The sequence below is a fragment of the Eleginops maclovinus genome, chromosome 20, assembly GCF_036324505.1.
Source record: "Eleginops maclovinus isolate JMC-PN-2008 ecotype Puerto Natales chromosome 20, JC_Emac_rtc_rv5, whole genome shotgun sequence".
Classification (NCBI taxonomy): domain Eukaryota; kingdom Metazoa; phylum Chordata; class Actinopteri; order Perciformes; family Eleginopidae; genus Eleginops; species Eleginops maclovinus.
This window is the reverse complement of record NC_086368.1, coordinates 56,759-74,354: the sequence shown is the minus strand read 5'-3', so window position 1 is coordinate 74,354 and position 17,596 is coordinate 56,759. Positions and strand designations below refer to the sequence as shown.

Sequence of the window (17,596 nt, the reverse complement as noted above, 5' to 3'; positions counted from 1 at the left end):
AACAGTATTGAATGTGATCACTTTGACTTGATGTTAAGGCACAATAGGGTGATTAATAACCTGGTCATTAGTAAATTTGATCCAACGGTTAAGAGAGAATGTAAGTATGTAAGGACCAGGTTGAAACCTGTATGCATGAGTTTGTTGAATGTATAGAGCTTGTGAGTATTTTGGAAGGATGAAAGAGTTAGTTAGTAGATGTTGGAATGGTATGTAAGATAAATGGAATGGAAGGAGTTGTGGTTGTTTGGTGCAATTGTGAAGAAGGATGAATGCAATGTGTCTCTGCTAAACTATGTTCTGAGCCACGCAAGGTATGCCGTAAAATTGAGGAGGAACAGTGCCCATTATGAGGGGAAAACATTCAGTGTTTGGAGCATCTTTTGCAGAACTGCAAAAAGAGACATTGAAATTATATATAATCATGTAGACAATGAAACTTTTGAAAAATACTTTTTGCAGGGGATCACACTCCTTACTGAAGAAAATGGAAAAATATTTTTTCATTTTTGAAAAGAAAGAAGGAAAAAGAAGACTTTTCTTTTGTTTTCTTTTTTGATTTACAGGTGGATAACGTTATATGGATTATTTCATTAATGTTGTTGGCAAGAAAGCATGGAAACAAATATAAAATGCTTTATATCATGGATGTTGAGAGGAATGGACTATGGACATACAGTATATGTTCCCCTAACAATGGAATGATTAATATGAGTTTTTTATGTTTTTATTTTGTTATATGATTTTTCATTATTTGGTTTTGGAGGAGGAAATTTATGTTTTTGTTTTTGAAGACCAACAGCATGAAATGTATGTAAATGATCCCAATGTAAATATAAATGTCAATAAAATGTAAATATGCTCTTTTTATAATAAAAGATAAAAAAAAAGAAAAGAAGTAGGGCTTGGACTGGGAATCGTAGGGTCGCTGGTTCAAGTCCCCGAACAGACTTGAAATATGGGAAGTGGACTGCTACTTGGAGATGTTCCAGTTCACCTCCTGGGCCCTGCTGTGATGCCCTTGAGCAAGGAACCGGACACCTCCAATCCACTCTCCCATTGCTCCCTGGGCGCTGCACAATAGCCGCCCACTGCTCCTAGTACTAGCATGGGTTAAATGCAGAGGACAACTTTCAATGTGTGGGCTCTGCTGTGTGCATGTGTGTGACCAATAAAGACGGTTTCATCCTCCGATTCTATGTATAAATGCTACCAGAGAGGGTTTTAAACTATGAAGAGAAGTGAGCTTCATGACAGTTAAAGGTGAGCTAAAAACATAAGAAAGGAACAGCATTTTGCTTCTTTGTTCACAGTGAACACTAACTGCACATTCCTTGAGAGAAGCCAGAGAGGCCTGAGAGAGTGTCATATCCAGAGCAGTGCTGCTCCTGTTTCTCCCTTCCCCCTCCCTTGTGTGTTTCTCCTCCTTTCCTAGGGGCGGGCCCCAGACATCAGCAGCTGCGGCAGGGCACTCCACCTGAAGCTCATCAGATCATTACCCTCCTGCTAAAATACACCGGTCTTCATCCACTCATCGCCAGATCTTTACAGTTCCCCATGCGGTACTTTTCAGGCTCAATTCCTTGTATGTTTTTGGGAGTATTCAGTGTTTTTTCGTGCTCCTACATATCCTGTGTTTTTTTGTGCTCCTATATATCCTTGCCTCCCTGTTTTTCCTGGATAACTTATTTTTGAAAACCTCTCCTCCTGTTCCCAAGTCCTCCTGCCCTGCACCGCTGCTGCCTCTCTAGACCCGCTCCTCTCCCGGACCCTCGCCTGCTGCCCTCTGGTACCCCCCAGCTTCTCCACCCCCTCCTCACATCCCTCGGACCCATACACGGCGTTGTTCATGACCCCCGGTTCATCGACTCCCCCCATCCCCATTTATTAATAAACACCTTTCTGATTGTGAACTCAGCGTCTGCCTGTTTGGTCCTCATTCACCACCAGTGTCACAGAAAGATCTGGCCAAAATGGACCTCCCAGACGCTGATGCTCTCCAGCACGCCGTCACCAGCCAAGATTTCCTACTACGTAGTGTTAGAAATAATCAATATATTGGAGCGGAACTTTAAAAGATAATTCACTGTTTCTGGACGGATCATATTTGTCCACTTCCGGTAGTACTACCGGATGTTGTTTTTAGCCTCAGATAGCATAAAGCTAATATTGTATTGCATATATGAGTAGAGGGAGAAGGACCAGTGGAGTTACATACTAAACACACCGCCTCTACCTCTCACTCATTGATGCTGCAATGATACTATTGCCTGTTTAATAACTGATAAACCTCAGAAGAATTGCATAATAGAATATTGTAGTTGAGATTTCCAGGATTTCGCTAACAAGATGGCGACGGTGACGTCATAAGAGGACCCGCCCCAGACAACGTCAGCCTATGGAAGAGTCCGGAGAACCCCATGGGACAAGCGGCCAACAGGATCCAGCCCCCCGCTACCAACCAATGAGAGCAAGAGAGCGGAGAGCGTCTTATTTTGAAGTTGTTTATTGTATGGTTCGAAGGGGTGGTTCTATAAAACATGTTTGTATTGTAGAATCGATCTCTCTTTTGTTCCAGACCACCAGACAGTAACTACTGATGAGCTCCACTCAGTCAGTGGCCTGTGGACGCGTGTCCCGGGCTATTGAGCCACAGCTGTGAAACTTTTGTAAAACCTACTGCTGCATCTTTTATTAAACACTCCTTTTATAACTTTTAAACGAGATTTGCTTTCTTTCTTTTAAACCGACTCCTGGGCTTCGAATAAACGAACATTTCTAACAGTAGGCACGATCAACTATTGGAAGGACTCTTGGGCAACTCAGCAGCTCTCACAGGGCAAGTAAACGCCATCACTGACCAGCTTTCAGCTATCTCTGATCAACTCTCTAGACTCACTCTCCCTCAGCCACCTGATTCACCCCCTGTCCCTGCTGTTTCTGCAGCGGAGCCCAGCAGCCCCGTCCCCGTTAGGGAACCCCACATGGTGGATCCCGAGCCCTACGCCGGGGATCCGCTTAAATGTAAGCCTTTTTTTCCTCCAGTGCTCCCTAGTGTTAGGTCAAAGGCCCCTTACCTTTTCTTCTGAAGAATCTAAGGTTCAGTATCCAGTGGGTTTACTCCGTGGAAGGGCTTTAGAGTGGGCTACAGCCTTATGGGAGGGTCCCTCTATTTATTTTAAATCTTACACTCTTTTTGTGGAAGAATTCAAGAAGGTCTTTGACCATTCAGCGCAATCCCGTGAAGCTTCAAGTCAGCTTCTTTCCCTGCGGCAGGGCACGCGTAGTGTGTCGGATTATTCTATCGAGTTTCGCATTTTAGCAGCGGGTTCTGGGTGGAATGACCAAGCGTTACGGGGTGCATTTTTCAAGGGGCTCACAGAACAGCTAAAGGACGAACTGGTGGTCAGGGACGAGACAGTCTCCCTAGATTCCCTCATTTCATTAGCGGTGAGACTAGATAATCGCCTCAGGGAGAGACGTAGGGAGAGATCCGGTCCACCCTCTGCGCCCCGCCTTTCTTCCATCCCTGTAGTCCAGTTCCCCGTTCACCAGCCCCCCTTGTACATTCCTTCCTACCAAACAACTCCTGTCTCACCCAGAGCCATCCCCGAATCTGAGCCCATGCAACTGGGTCGCACCCGTCTGACGCCGGAGGAGCGGCTCAAGCGGATGACCGCCAAGGAGTGCTTGTATTGTGGCCAGAAGGGACATTTCATCGCTGCCTGCCCTCGGCGCCCAAAAGCCTAGGCTCGTCTGTTGTTGAGGAGCAATGGGCGAGCCTGATCCACTCCTCCCCTCCCTGCGCTAAGCGCTTTTCGCTACAAGCATCCCTGAGCACTCCTTCAGGCCCCCTTCAGCTTGCCGCCTTGGTAGACTCGGGGCCGAGGATAATTTCATTGATGAGACTGCGACATGGCAAGCCGGTTGCTCCACTGAACCCTTAGAATCCCCCATCGTTGTTAAAGCTTTGAATGGTAAATTACTCACCAGAGTAACCCACCGAACCACCCCTTTCCAGCTGCTTGTGTCAGGAAATCACAGTGAGTTTATGTCTTTCAAAGTTTTGTCCTCCCCTTCTGCCCCCATTGTTCTCGGTCATCCCTGGCTCGTTCTACATAATCCGCACATTGACTGGGCAGCTGGCAAAATTATTAATTGGAGTGAGCACTGTCATGGAGTTTGCTTGCAATCCGCTCTTCCTCCCACAAAGGGCAGCATCTCCCGATCCTTACCATCATCTCCTGACTGCTCCCTCATTCCCTCTAACTACCAGGATCTTGCCCATGTCTTCAGTAAAGATAGCGCTCTCTCTCTGCCACCTCATCACCCCTACGACTGCGGCATCGATCTCGTTCCTGGAGCCCCATTACCCTCGGGTCGTTTGTATAATCTCTCTCTACCGGAGAGGGAGGCTATGGAGAAGTACATTGCTGAGTCTTTAGCAGCTGGGGTAATACGACCCTCCTCGTCCCTTCTGGGGGCTGGATTCTTTTTCGTGAGTAAGAAAGACAAATCACTCCGCCCATGTATTGATTTTCGAGGCCTCAATCAGATCACTGTGAAAAATAAATATCCCATGCCTCTCATTTCCTCTGTTTTTGAACCCCTCCATGGTGCCACCATCTTCACCAAGCTAGATCTGAGGAACGCCTACCATCTAGTCCGTATCCGAGAAGGAGATGAGTGGAAGACGGCGTTTAACACTCCACTCGGCCACTTTGAGTACCTAGTGATGCCTTTTGGCCTAACCAACGCGCCAGCCGTTTTTCAGGCCCTCATTAATGATGTGCTGAGAGACTTCCTTAACCGTTTTGTCTTTGTCTATTTAGACGACATCCTGATCTTCTCCGGTACCGTGGATGAGCACGTGACCCATGTCCGTCAGGTTCTCCAGCGACTTTTGGAGAACCGACTGCATGTTAAGGCAGAGAAGTGTGAGTTTCATACAGCCACTGTCAACTTCCTGGGGTACATCATCAAGAGTGGGCAGGTAATGGCAGATCCAGAGAAAATCTATGCCGTCCTGGAGTGGCCGGTCCCGTCTTCGGTGAAACAGTTACAGAGGTTCCTGGGGTTCGCCAATTTCTACAGAAGATTTATTAAGGGTTACAGCTCTGTCGCAGCCCCCTTAACTCAACTTACCTCCTCCAAGGTTCCTTTCCGCTGGTCATCTCAGGCAACAACATCAACAGCTAAACGTCTGAATTCCCGTCAGGCTCGGTGGGCTTTGTTTTTTGACCGTTTCAATTTTACCATAACTTACCGTCCAGGAAATAAGAATGTGAAACCAGATGCACTCTCCAGACAGTTTTCAGTTTCAGACTCCCCCTCGAGTCAGGGTACCATCGTGCCTCCCTCCCGTGTTGTAGGAGTGTTGACATGGGAGATTGAGTGCAGCATCAACAAATAGCTGACCGACGCCGCACCCCCGCACCTGCCTATAGACAAGGTCAGAAAGTGTGGTTATCCTCCAAAAACATCCCCCTAAAGACTGACTCTAGAAAATTATCCCTTCGCTACCTGGGTCCCTTTGAGATTCAATCTATTGTTAACCCAGTGGCAGTCAAACTGCGGCTCCCATCTTCCCTCAAAGTACATCCAGTATTCCATGTCTCCCAGTTAAAGCTTGTTGTTGACAGCCCTCTGTGCCCTCCGACCGATCCCCCTCCACCCCCCCAGTTAGTGGACGGCGGTCCAGTGCACTCTGTTCGGCGCCTTCTGGATGTGCGTCGCCGGGGGAGGGGGCTCCCCTACCATCTAGTCCGTATCCGAGAAGGGTATGAGTGGAAGACGGCGTTTAACACTCCACTCGGGCCCCTTTGAGTACCTAGTGATGCCTTTTGGCCTAACCAACGCGCCAGCCATTTTTCAGGCCCTCATTAATGATGTGATGAGAGACTTCCTTAACCGTTTTGTCTTTGTCTATTTAGATGACATCCTGATCTTCTCCCGTACCGTGGATGAGCACGTGACCCATGTCCGTCAGGTTCTCCAGCGACTTTTGGAGAACCGACTGCATGGCTCCAGTACCTGGTTGACTGGGAGGGTTACGGCCCAGAGGAACGCTCCTGGATTCCCCGCTCCTTCAGTATGAGTCCGGAACTAGTGAGGGAGTTTCACCGGTCTCATCCAGGCAGGCCAGGTGGGTCGCCAGGTGGCGACCGTTTGAAAGGGGAGTACTGTCATATCCAGAGCAGTGCTGCTCCTGTTTCTCCCTTCTCCCTCCCTTGTGTGTTTCTCCTCCTTTCCTAGGGGCGGGCCCCAGACATCAGCAGCTGCGGCAGGGCACTCACCTGAAGCTCATCAGATCATTACCCTCCTGCTAAAATACACCGGTTTTCATCCACTCATCACCAGATCTTTACAGTTCCCCATGCGGTACTTTTCAGGCTCAATTCCTTGTGTGTTTTTGGGAGTATTCAGTGTTTTTTCGTGCTCCTAGATATCCTGTGTTTTTTTGTGCTCCTAGATATCCTTGCCTCCCTATTTTTCCTGGATAACTTATTTTTGAAAACCTCTCCTCCTGTTCCCTAGTCCTCCTGCCCTGCACCGCTGCTGCCTCTCTAGACCCGCTCCTCTCCCGGACCCTCGCCTGCTGCCCTCTGGTACCCCCCAGCTTCTCCACCCCCTCCTCACATCCCTCGGACCCATACACGGCGTTGTTCATGACCCCCGGTTCATCGACTCCCCCCATCCCCATTTATTAATAAACTCCTTTCTGATTGTGAACTCAGCGTCTGCCTGTTTGGTCCTCATTCGCCACCAGTGTCACAGAGAGGGCCAGCAGGAGATAGTGACGAAAGGCCTGTGGGTACTCCACAAATGACAGGAGGGTTATGATAGAGTAGAAAAGGATTAGATGATAGGCTGGACACCCAAAAATTGTGAAGCCAAGAAGCGAAGACTGAAATCAACACGCACCACACTCAAAAATATACATTTAACATGTCATAAGGGACTGCCCCTTTTCTCTTTCACGAAGTATAAATATTGTGTGATATCACATGTCAAGGCTCTGGGTTGAAATGAAAGACAGTACCTGCTTGCAGTCTGTGGCTCACTAAACCCAGAAACCTCAATATTGAGTATGTTTATTCTTATCACAACTGGAAATAAAGCTTTATTATAACCTCACCATTTCGTTTGGACTCCTTGCTTCGTAGAGAAATTCTATAACACAACATCCATCTTTTCGAAGAAAAATACCTTTTTATTTAATTATAAATCCACATTAGAGTATTTATGAAAGCATAAAATCCCCATTTCATATGTTGCTGTTTTTTTTCTCCTTGTGTTGATTTGTTTCATTATATTGTAAGTAAATCATGGGTATTAAATCATGAAATATTGTAAGATGTATGTCACATACAAACACAGACATTGTCATACGGCAAAAGGGAGAGGAAGGGAGAGGGGTGATGGGGCAGCGGAAGTTCTGCTGGCCATCTTTTAGAACCACTTAATACTTTCCATTTAAGTACCATCTTTTTTTATTATTAGAAACACTTATGGTCGACTTTACCAGTGCTGTAAAGGTACAGGTGATTTCCAGTGTCTAAACACAAAAATGTAATTCATCATCGAACGTCTGAGTTGTAGGTTTGGCTGTAAATAAATCCTTGCCGTAGTTCCTCAAGTCTCAACTCTCTGGACACGAAAGTATCTTGTTTTTTGTATATCTGATATGAAAACAACCAATCCAATATGGACTTGAACACACTAATTATTTTCACATTATCTAAGTAATTTGCAGCCAGATGAGTGAGATTGATAATATAGGACATTATATTATTCAGTTTAAAGTGAAGTGAAGATATACCATTAAAGGGCCACAGAAGTTCACCGTTTAGTTTAACAGTTTCTTATTATTGATTCCAGATATGTGCTTGTGTATTCAATCCAAGGAGCAACATGTATCTCTGCTAAGCAATAAAAGAAAAGTGTTTTTTGCACATCTGCATATTGTCCCAAAATCGTAATAATGCTTTCAGCATATTGTAGCATTCCTTTGGCATATGACTTTATGCTGGGGAAAGAGAGGAGAGTTGCCACAAAATAATTTGAAGATCCCGGTAAAAATGTCATAAAAGAGGTTTTCCGTAATCCAGTAATCCATTCAGTGCATTTTCAGAGGAGCATTTTGTGTCCACATAAGGTCTAGCTGTTAAATACAGAGGCTGAATGTAACATCCTTTAGGTCATTTGACACCTTCTTCATAAGAGGACATGAAGGGCCAGAATTTGTTCTCTCAGATTCAAGGTTTGAAACTGCATAGCATCTATCATTATGCAGGGTTTGAAGCCCAAGTCCTGACATGTATCCAAAAAGGTCCAGCAGTGTGGAGACACTTTTGTATTTCAAGAAGAAGGGAGTTCATCCTCTGGCTTTTCCCATCACATCCAATCTGTTTCTGGTACAAGGTGACATCAGAAGTTGGATGTGCGTCTCTGGCTCGAATACCTGATTATCAGGGCTGATTAAGAAGGATGTGACCGTGCAGTCCTCTGAGGCTCCTTAGGGAGAGAAGAGAGAGACATAATGAGGTACACATTGCGTGATTGATTGATTGATTGATTGATTGATGATTCATTCATTCATAACTGTAATAAAAGTTGCATTTAGTCTTAAAAAAAAGTAAAATACCTGTATTTATAATCTCAATCGCAAAAATGGAAGTTGATCAGAAAAATCTAAATTCAAGTACAGTAGTATTAAGCATGCACTTTTCGTCCTTGTGGTACACCTGATAAGAGACTGATATATTACCCCTAATAAAACTATATTGCCCCCAATAAACATTTGATGTGACAGGTGTTTGAACATCTGGTGTTTTATTGCCACTAATAAACCTTTGTAGTCTATCTTTTTTATGACTTTAGTGTTTGACCACATGAAGCTCAGTGCAAGTTCTCCAATCCATGCGTGAAAATGATGTCTCACGTTCCCTGAACCACTTTTTCACAATTTGAGCCCGACGGATCCTGGCGTTGTCATCTTAGAACATGCCCGTGCCATCAGGGAAGAAAAAATCCATTGATGGAATAACCTGGTCATTCAGTATATTCAGGTAGTCAGCTGACCTCATTCTTTGGGCACGTTGCTGAACCTAGACCAGACCAACTGCAGCAACCCCAGATCATAGCAATGCCCCCACAGGCTTGTGATCTCTTTTTGGCCGGGCAATGTACATATATATTCATTACTTTTAACATACAGAGTGCCACCTTCACCAAGCCAATCCACAAGTTGGGGCCATGGGTTTCGGATTTTAAATGCTTTTTGTGAATTGTTGAAGATGTGCGAGGAAAATAATATAAAAGAGTTTGTGACTTCAACCCATGGCTGTCAATATAGTTTCTAAGTATTTCTAATGTATTACAATGGTTAACCAGAAGCCTTGCTAAAATAAACAAAATGCATTGAAGCTTAATACATAACTTAGGGTTAAGGGTTAAAAAACAAAAGCTAAATGGAAGTAGATGGTTTTAATTAATTAATGCTCAAAAAACAACCAAATTATTTTTGTTCATATATTACACACATTTTATGTTTTATGTAATTGATGTTTCTGTTTAATGTTCGCTTCCTGATAAGCACATTCTGTCTACCTTGAATTATTATGCTGTGTGATTTAATTATAGCATTACATAACATTGCTGAACAATCAAAGGTCAAAACTTTCAGCTTGATTATGACATTTTTAGGAATATTACTTTTCATATTCATAATTCTAGAGATTGTAACCATAATTCATTTTCCCCATCGGAATGAATGGAAAACCTCTTCAGACTTTGAAAAGTCTTAATGCAACTTCAACTGCTAACTGCTCCTTTATATGTTCAATAAGAAACCTTATTCAAACTTTTCAAAACATTTCTGACATTGTTTGTAGTACACAACTTTTAAATCAGATTATTACTTTTGGAAATATTACACCTACTGTAGTTTGGAGCTTGGTAAAGAGGTCTTCTTCAGATTTTAACATTAGTGTCTATTGCGCTGCTCGTTAAGTCTAGAGTGCTTCGATCTGAGCAAAGTGGAGGAGAGCCTGACGTTTTTTTTTTAACCTGCCATAAGTCCCAAACCCTACACACCTGGCTCATAATGTTTAAAAAAGTAGGACAACTTATCCCGACTTGAAAAATAACATGTTTGAAGCAAATCACTTGAAAAAAAATCCCTCTTGAGAGCAAGAATGTGACAAATAAATACACAATCATAATTCTGTCCCATTGTAAATGTTGCCTCATCTTTCCTCAGAGCAATGGCTGCAAACCTTTAGATCGATTCCAAAGAAGCCACATTATTGACCCGAGGTTCACAAAACGCACACAAAACACTTAACAGGGATCTGACATGCTCACAGCATGGACATTTTAAGGATAGCAGCTACCGTTTTTCAACAATAGACAGACATTTAAGAGGTTTATTTTACATTCAGAACAATGGAAATGCTCTCCTTCCACTGATCACTCAACATCTCAATGGAAACCTTTGATCTCTGGAAACAGACACAGGTGTCAGGATTACAGTACACACCATAAATGAGTACACCCCCTCTGTACATAAATATATATTATTGATTTTCAATGATCACCAATACAATTCATTGGAAGATGACAAGATTAGAAAAGTATTTAACATATGATAACAACATAGAAAGATATGTCATCATATCTGTAAAATAAGCAAATTAGTCAACTTCACTTAAATCTATGCTTGAAAAAATGAGTACACCCTCAATTAAATTAAACAAATATGCTCATATTTATACATTTGATGTTCAATTTGTCTCATCAAAATTCCCCACATTTGCTTAATAGGATTGAGGACAGGTGACATAATTGGCCCCTGCAGCACTTTCACCTTGTTCTTCCTTAAGAATGCGGCAGGCCTTGTTTAGGGTCATTGTCCCATTGAAAGAGTGCCGGCTGACCCAGAAAGTGGAGAGAGGTAAGAGGTAGCATCTTACCTTTCAAGATTTTGCAGTACATTTGCAAATTCATGTTGCCATCGGGGAAGTACAATTCCCCCACACCTGCATCCTTATATAAGAAGTTTACGACGACCGCGTGAACATTTCAGGTTCATCCTTTTTGAATTCCTCACTGGTAACTGATAAACCCTAGTAGCTGGAACATTACATCATACAGAAACTCCAAATATGTCCTATTTGTAAAGAGACACAGCTTAATGTTAACACATTAACATTTCAGAGGGGGTGTACTCATATACTGTATGCTGTGTACTGTAGGTACTCAGCACAGACACAAACAATGACACACCGACTTGAGTTTAACCCATTTAAGCCGGGAAAGCATTGCCGCGTTTCTACCATTAAAACCGGGGGCGCTGTTGCATCATTCTACCAATGAAGCCGGGAAAGCGGATAGTCATTTTCTGGTACAAGAGCTCTGTGATATTTTTTTGCGTTAATTATCGGCCTCTTAGCCCAATGAAATGCCTCAGAATATACTCGTGAGATTGTCTGGATTTTTTTTCGAGCAATCATGACAGACTTAGTCTACTGCGGAGGGAATTCTGAAATTAGTGAAGGTAGTGATATTGACGTTCTGCACAGCGCTGATGACATTATTGCTGATGACTTTAAACCCGTCGATCCAATCGACCGGGATTTATGGTTAAGACATATGTTTGAAGACGCCGACGATGATGACCATGAGTTTGAAGGTTTTGAAACCGAGTGGAGGAGGGAGGATTACCACTCTAATCCACAGAGTTTTTTCAAACAGAGTTTGTTTGTAATGTATTAAATTTGTCTGATATTTATAAATAAATATCATACTCTTGGGAGTAAATCCTTGTCTTGATCCTTTTTGTTGACCGCCAACTGTATCGTGTTTCTAATTGAATCTGAGGAGTTTTGCTGTGTGATAAAAGTGAGTAAAAGGGCAAATTGGATCAGTAGAACAACTAACTTTAGGCCGTGTGCACGGCTGCGTCACATATTGATAACAACACTGTGCTTTCACCTGCGGCTCCAGAGACAGAGATTCAAAAAATCACAGCTTATACAATTACTGAGGAGACCTAGCTAAAGGTTTCATTAACCGTGTAAAGACCAGTGAAGGTATCCAGCCTGTTCAACAAAAGCTGCGGAGGCTCGTCAAACAAGCTGTTACTGCTGAACTAATGTGACCCCATCATGGCCACACGAAGGAAGAATGGTAAAGTGAGAAAGTGTGTGTGTGTGTGTGTGTGTGGAGTTACGTGAGCCAAACAAGGCTGCTGTGATGGACTGTCACCCACTTCCCCATATGGAGGATTTATTCTCTGAAATGCTTTGAGTTACTGTGTTCTCCACAATTAATCTGGCAAATGGGACATGAAAGCATTCATAACACATGAGGGACTTTTCGGGTTCCATATGGACTCTGTTCAGCTCCAAGTGCATTCTCCAAGATGATGTCTTGTGCTGAAGGATCTAAAGGGGGTCCAGAACTATCTGGATGATGTCATCGCCTATGGCAAGGACAAGGAGGAACACGACCGCAATCTGCACGCAGTGCTTGCTGCACTAAAAGCAGCCAGACAAGGGCGGCAGTGGCTTAGTCTGTAAGGGCTTGGACTGGGGTCCAAAGGGTCGCCTGTTCATGTCCCAACTGGACCAAAAAAAATGGAGTGAGCCCTTGAGCAAGGCACCGCCCCCTGAAACTGCTCGCTGGCGCCGGGTACCTGGCAGCCTCCCTGCTCTGCCACCTCTCCTGCATGTGTGTGGTTGTGTTTGTGCATGTATATCATCTGTGCATGTGTGTGTAAACACTAAAGAGTGGGGAAAGAAATTTCCCTGTAAGGGATTAATAAAGTATATCTTCTTCTACAGCTCACCAAGGAAAAGTGCTGCTTCAACCAACCTACGTGTTCTTGGGCACACCATCTCAGGCGAGGCTTTACTGCCGGACAAGGACCACCTGAGAGCTATTACAGAAGCTCCAGCACCTTGTGACGCCACTACACTGGGTTCATTCCTGGGGCTCACAGCCTGGTATGCAAAGTTTGTGCAAAACTACGCGTCTCTCGTGGAGCCCATGAGAGAATGTCTGCGCGACCTCAGGCTCAACAGCGCTCTCTGTGATTCGATCCTGAACTTCCTGACGGGCAGACCTCAGGCTGTGCATGGTTAGGGTTAGGGGAAACATCACATCTTACACCCTAATCCTTAACACCGGAGCCCCTTAAGACTGCACTCACTGTTCACACACCACTGTATGGCCACACACAGCTCCAACACAATCATCAAGCAGACCGGACCTGCCACAACTGAATTGAGCGCTTCTTTTCCCCGCAACTCAGATCGATTTATGCAGAGGAGGACTTAAGGCTGCACCGTCTTTGTGATTTTTGGTAAGTGCATTATAAAAGTAAAATGTATTATAAAAGTAAACTGATGTTAGTGTCATGTTAGTCTTTTAAATATTCATAGTAAACATACACGTTTACTGACTTAGTTTACACTCACTGACATTCTGACAACCTGAGACCTTATCAGACATGCTGGTGAGCTAGCAGCTGGCCTACAGTTAGCTGTCTTGGTTTTAGGTTATTTTAAACATCCACCACAACTAATGTGAACATATGGATGAATCAGTGATTTTTGCTTATTATTCACCAACATTGATGATTATCTCTGAAAATCTGCACTACCATTGTGTTAGCTTCAAAATCTTACCAATGTTAGAGCTAGAGTATTTTAGCCACTGCTTACCCAGGCTATTGCCTGTAGCTTCTAGATGATATCCCTATGTGTAAATGGGGTCTAAGAGTTTTTCAGGTGAATCTTTTGAGTAGATAAATATGTTTCTCATTTCTCTGTATTGTGCCCTTTAGGATTTGTCAGGATTTGAACTTCCCCCTTTGAAAACTGCGATGTAAGTTGTCTGTTGTTTTCAATGTTTTTGCACTTGACAAATGGTCTCCTCCACACACACGTACGTATGATTAATAAGGATTTTTTCCTGCAAATCTTAACAGCTTGCAAGGGATGGATTCGAGAGAAACTCTCCTCTCTGGGGCTGGCATTAGATGGAGAGTGCATAGCGGTGTTGAGCGACAACTTCAACAAATAAGGGATATGCAAAGCCAAAGCTTTGCTTCCCAGTATTTTAGTTAGCAAAGTGTAGTGGAAGGACAGCCTGGATGTAGGGAAAGCGTCTTGGAGAATAGGCAGAGTGACATGGAGGAGAGAGAGTAGATTGGGAAGGAAAGGGTGATAGAGGAAGACATTGTTGTGGAAACATCACATTTTGATGTGCAGTCCTTTAGGAGAGATCTGCCTGAGGAGGAGTCTGACTCAGACCAAGATTCAGATGAGACAGATCAGCCCTGTAACCTAGGTGACAGTCTCCATAACTGGGCATTAACTTTTGGAGTTTCCCTGGTAGCTCTCACAGCTCTTCTTGGCCCGTTCAGACTCCATCACCCTGATCTCCACAAAGATGAACAAACCCTCCTTAAGACTAAACTGACTTACAACATAGAGAAAAAATGTGAACGACTTTATTATTATATTGGCATCCTGTCCTCCTTTAAGGAGAAACTACACCAGGCATTTCAGTCTGACTGGCTTGCGCAGCCATATTCCTGTGGAATTTGCCAGAAAACCAAGGACATTGAGGGACATTGACAGGTACAAATATTTGCCAAAAGTTTATGCTTCGGTTTTCCATCATTTCCATGTTAGTAAGTCCAACCTTGTCCTCGCTGCACTGGCAGTATGCAGAGACATTGCTCCGTATGTTTGTCACCCATTTTGGCCAGATATATGGCACGGAGGCCGTTGTGTATAATGTGCGTTCATTAGTATATTTGGCCCAGGATGTGAGTCAGCACGGTTGTCTTGATAACATTTCAGCTTTCCGTTGTGAGAACCACCTGCAGAAACCAAAGAAACTTATAAGAAAACCCGAACGTCCCCTTGCGCAAATGTTACGTCGATTATCTGAGCAGAATTCTCAACAGAATCAAATCATTGACATAACATCAGTCTCTTTGAAAAAGCAACATTTTGTTGGACCAGTTCCGAATGAGCTTGCCTCTAGAAGGGTTAAAGGCAGGGTTCGAAATAACGACACGCCCGCAAGCCCGGGTCTAGTAACTTTCTTACCGGGCTAGTAACTCTATGCACTTGCCTGCCCGTGTGTCTGGCAATTTTACAGCCCCTTTGCACGGAGCGTCTATTACAAGCATTACGGCCGTCATCGCGAACCTATTTTTGCTATTGTAAACCTCTCTTGCACAACATAAGATTGGTCTTATTTCGCACACGCTTCGTGTCTTAATAATTTGTTTATTCAAATGTTTTTGTCCCTTCTGATAACCCGTAGGGTTCATGCTGTGTGTTGCCCACGATAACATGTAATAAAGTTAGCGTTCAATCTTATAGGTAAGCCACGTCATTTTACGGTGAACATAATCTTGGTTTTAGAAGTTAAGGTCACACAGGAGTATATTTGTAATGAGTTTGCCTGAATGCTAATCGTGTACACTGTTAAATGTTGGGTGATTTGTATAACTAGCACTTTTAAATCATTTGTAAAACATAAAAAATGGATGGAGATGTCAATGAGGAGATGTTAGATCTAGCAGTGACATACGGTGAGGTTCGTGGCTGGCGAGGCAGACACTTCCACTTTCAGTCAGATTTACGAGTAGGCCTATCTTAATCACTATAAAATCTGCCATTTTGACGAACAAGGTCATAAACGTCAAAGACATAACGTAGCCTCATAACGTAGCTCAGATCAACGGCAGAACAAGCATAACCCCGACTGGTGCGCTCTCGCACGTCCCCCTCATTGAGGCAGAGCTAGCTACTGTGTTTGCCTCCCTTCTGCGTTTTCACTGCAGTTGATCTAGTAATGGCCCTATTCACTTTTGATTTTATTTAAGGTTTGTCTTAGGGATTTCGCAGATTATTATACAAAAAAACTCCAAACTCCATACACCCACCATAATAATAATAATAGGCCTATAGAAAAAAAAATGACTATAACAAGTCAACAAGTTTAGTAGTCCAAGGGCTTGGCCCTATACCACATTTAGCTCTGCCTCCTCTGCCTCCCCTGACTGCAAGTCTGTGAGTAATAGTAGTAATATAATCAGAACTAGCATTAAATGTACTGTATAAAGAATGAATAAATACATGTTCACAATCAATCTTATAGATGCTGTGCAAGAGAGGTTGACAATAACAAAGCAAAATCATGCTCCGTCAGTGGTGTGGTCTCACGCCTAACCAACCACCTGAAAAGAAAAAGAAAATGGATTTAAAGGAAGTGAATAAGGCATACGATGCCACTAAAAGGAAACGAAGTGTAGTGCCTGCATGGAAAGCAGAATTTCCTTGGTTGATTGTGGACGAAAGTGAAACTTTATTCTGCCTGCCATGTCAAACTGTATACGGCCCCCATGCTGAAACCCGACAACAGAGGGATATCTTCAGAAAGCGAAGTCAAGGTTCCTTTGTCAAAGGGTGTCAAAACCTGAAGCATGACACTTTAGTCTGTCACCAACGATCTGACGGCCACAAGGAAGCCCAGGAGAAGTATGAGGCCAGGAATAAGAAGAAAGGTGAGAGCATAGCCGAGAAGACCATTGAGACTTTGAATACTAAAGTATTTCAGAAGCTCAAGATACTCTTCATAAATGCCCACGCCCTTGCCATGCACTGCAGACCAGTTTCTGATTTCAAATGGATGTGTGAGATGGATGAGAAGAAGGGCCTGGATCTCGGCAGCACCTACAGAAATGAAAAGAGCTGTAAGGAGTTTTTGGTTGCTATAGCCGAAATCACCCGTCTAGCAATTGAAGACAAGGTAAAGAGTGCTAAGTTTATCACAATAATGTCCGACGGATCAACAGATGTCTCTGCCACTGAACAAGAGATTGTTTACTTGCACTTTGCAGTGGATGGCAAGACTCACTGCAATTTCCTTGGACTTGCACAGTGTGACAAACCAGATGCCAATGGCATCTATGATGCTATAATGCAAGCTGTAAAGCTCCCGGGGATCCCAAAGGAAGAAATGATGAAGAAGATTGTGGGATTTGCTGGCGATGGGGCGGCTGTCAACACCGGGAAAAAGGCTGGGGTGATCGCTCTCATGCGGGAAAGAATCAGTGGAGACATACTGATGGTGCAGTGCATGGCCCATAGGGTGGAATTGGCCTTCAAAGAAGCCATGAAACAAGCCTCTTTGTTCATCAAAGTCTATGTCCTCCTGGATGCTCTGTACAAGCTTTACAGGATCCCTAAACAGGCCGCTGGTTTGAAGGCAGCTTTCAGTACCACCAACATCTCCAAGATCTGGCCTGTCCGAGTTGGAGGAACGCGCTGGGTTAGCCATACCCACACAGCACTGCAAAACATGTTGCGTGGTTACCGTGCAATTGTTCTTCATCTCAGTCAAGTAAGACATTTGATAATAATAACATGTTATTAACAGCCCGATGAATTTTCTGTTGCATGAATGATATCATCTGATATCCACTGTGGCAACATATTGAAATACATTTTTGTAAATTGAAATTAAAAAAAATATTAAATGAATTGCAGGTTGCCACCACCAGGAC

The 17,596-nt window shown here is 43.6% G+C and overlaps 1 protein-coding gene across 1 annotated transcript in view; it reads right to left on the bottom strand.

Annotated features, from left to right (window-relative positions):
• Positions 1 to 7,235: 7,235 nt before the first annotated feature.
• LOC134883410 (leucine-rich repeat and fibronectin type III domain-containing protein 1-like protein) overlaps positions 7,236 to 17,596 on the bottom strand; it is a 44,822-nt gene continuing 34,461 nt past the window's right edge. Inside the window, exon 4 of the mRNA XM_063911768.1 lies at positions 7,236 to 8,517. The gene's annotated coding sequence lies outside the window, so the exon portion shown is untranslated. The remainder of the gene's footprint in view (positions 8,518 to 17,596) is intronic.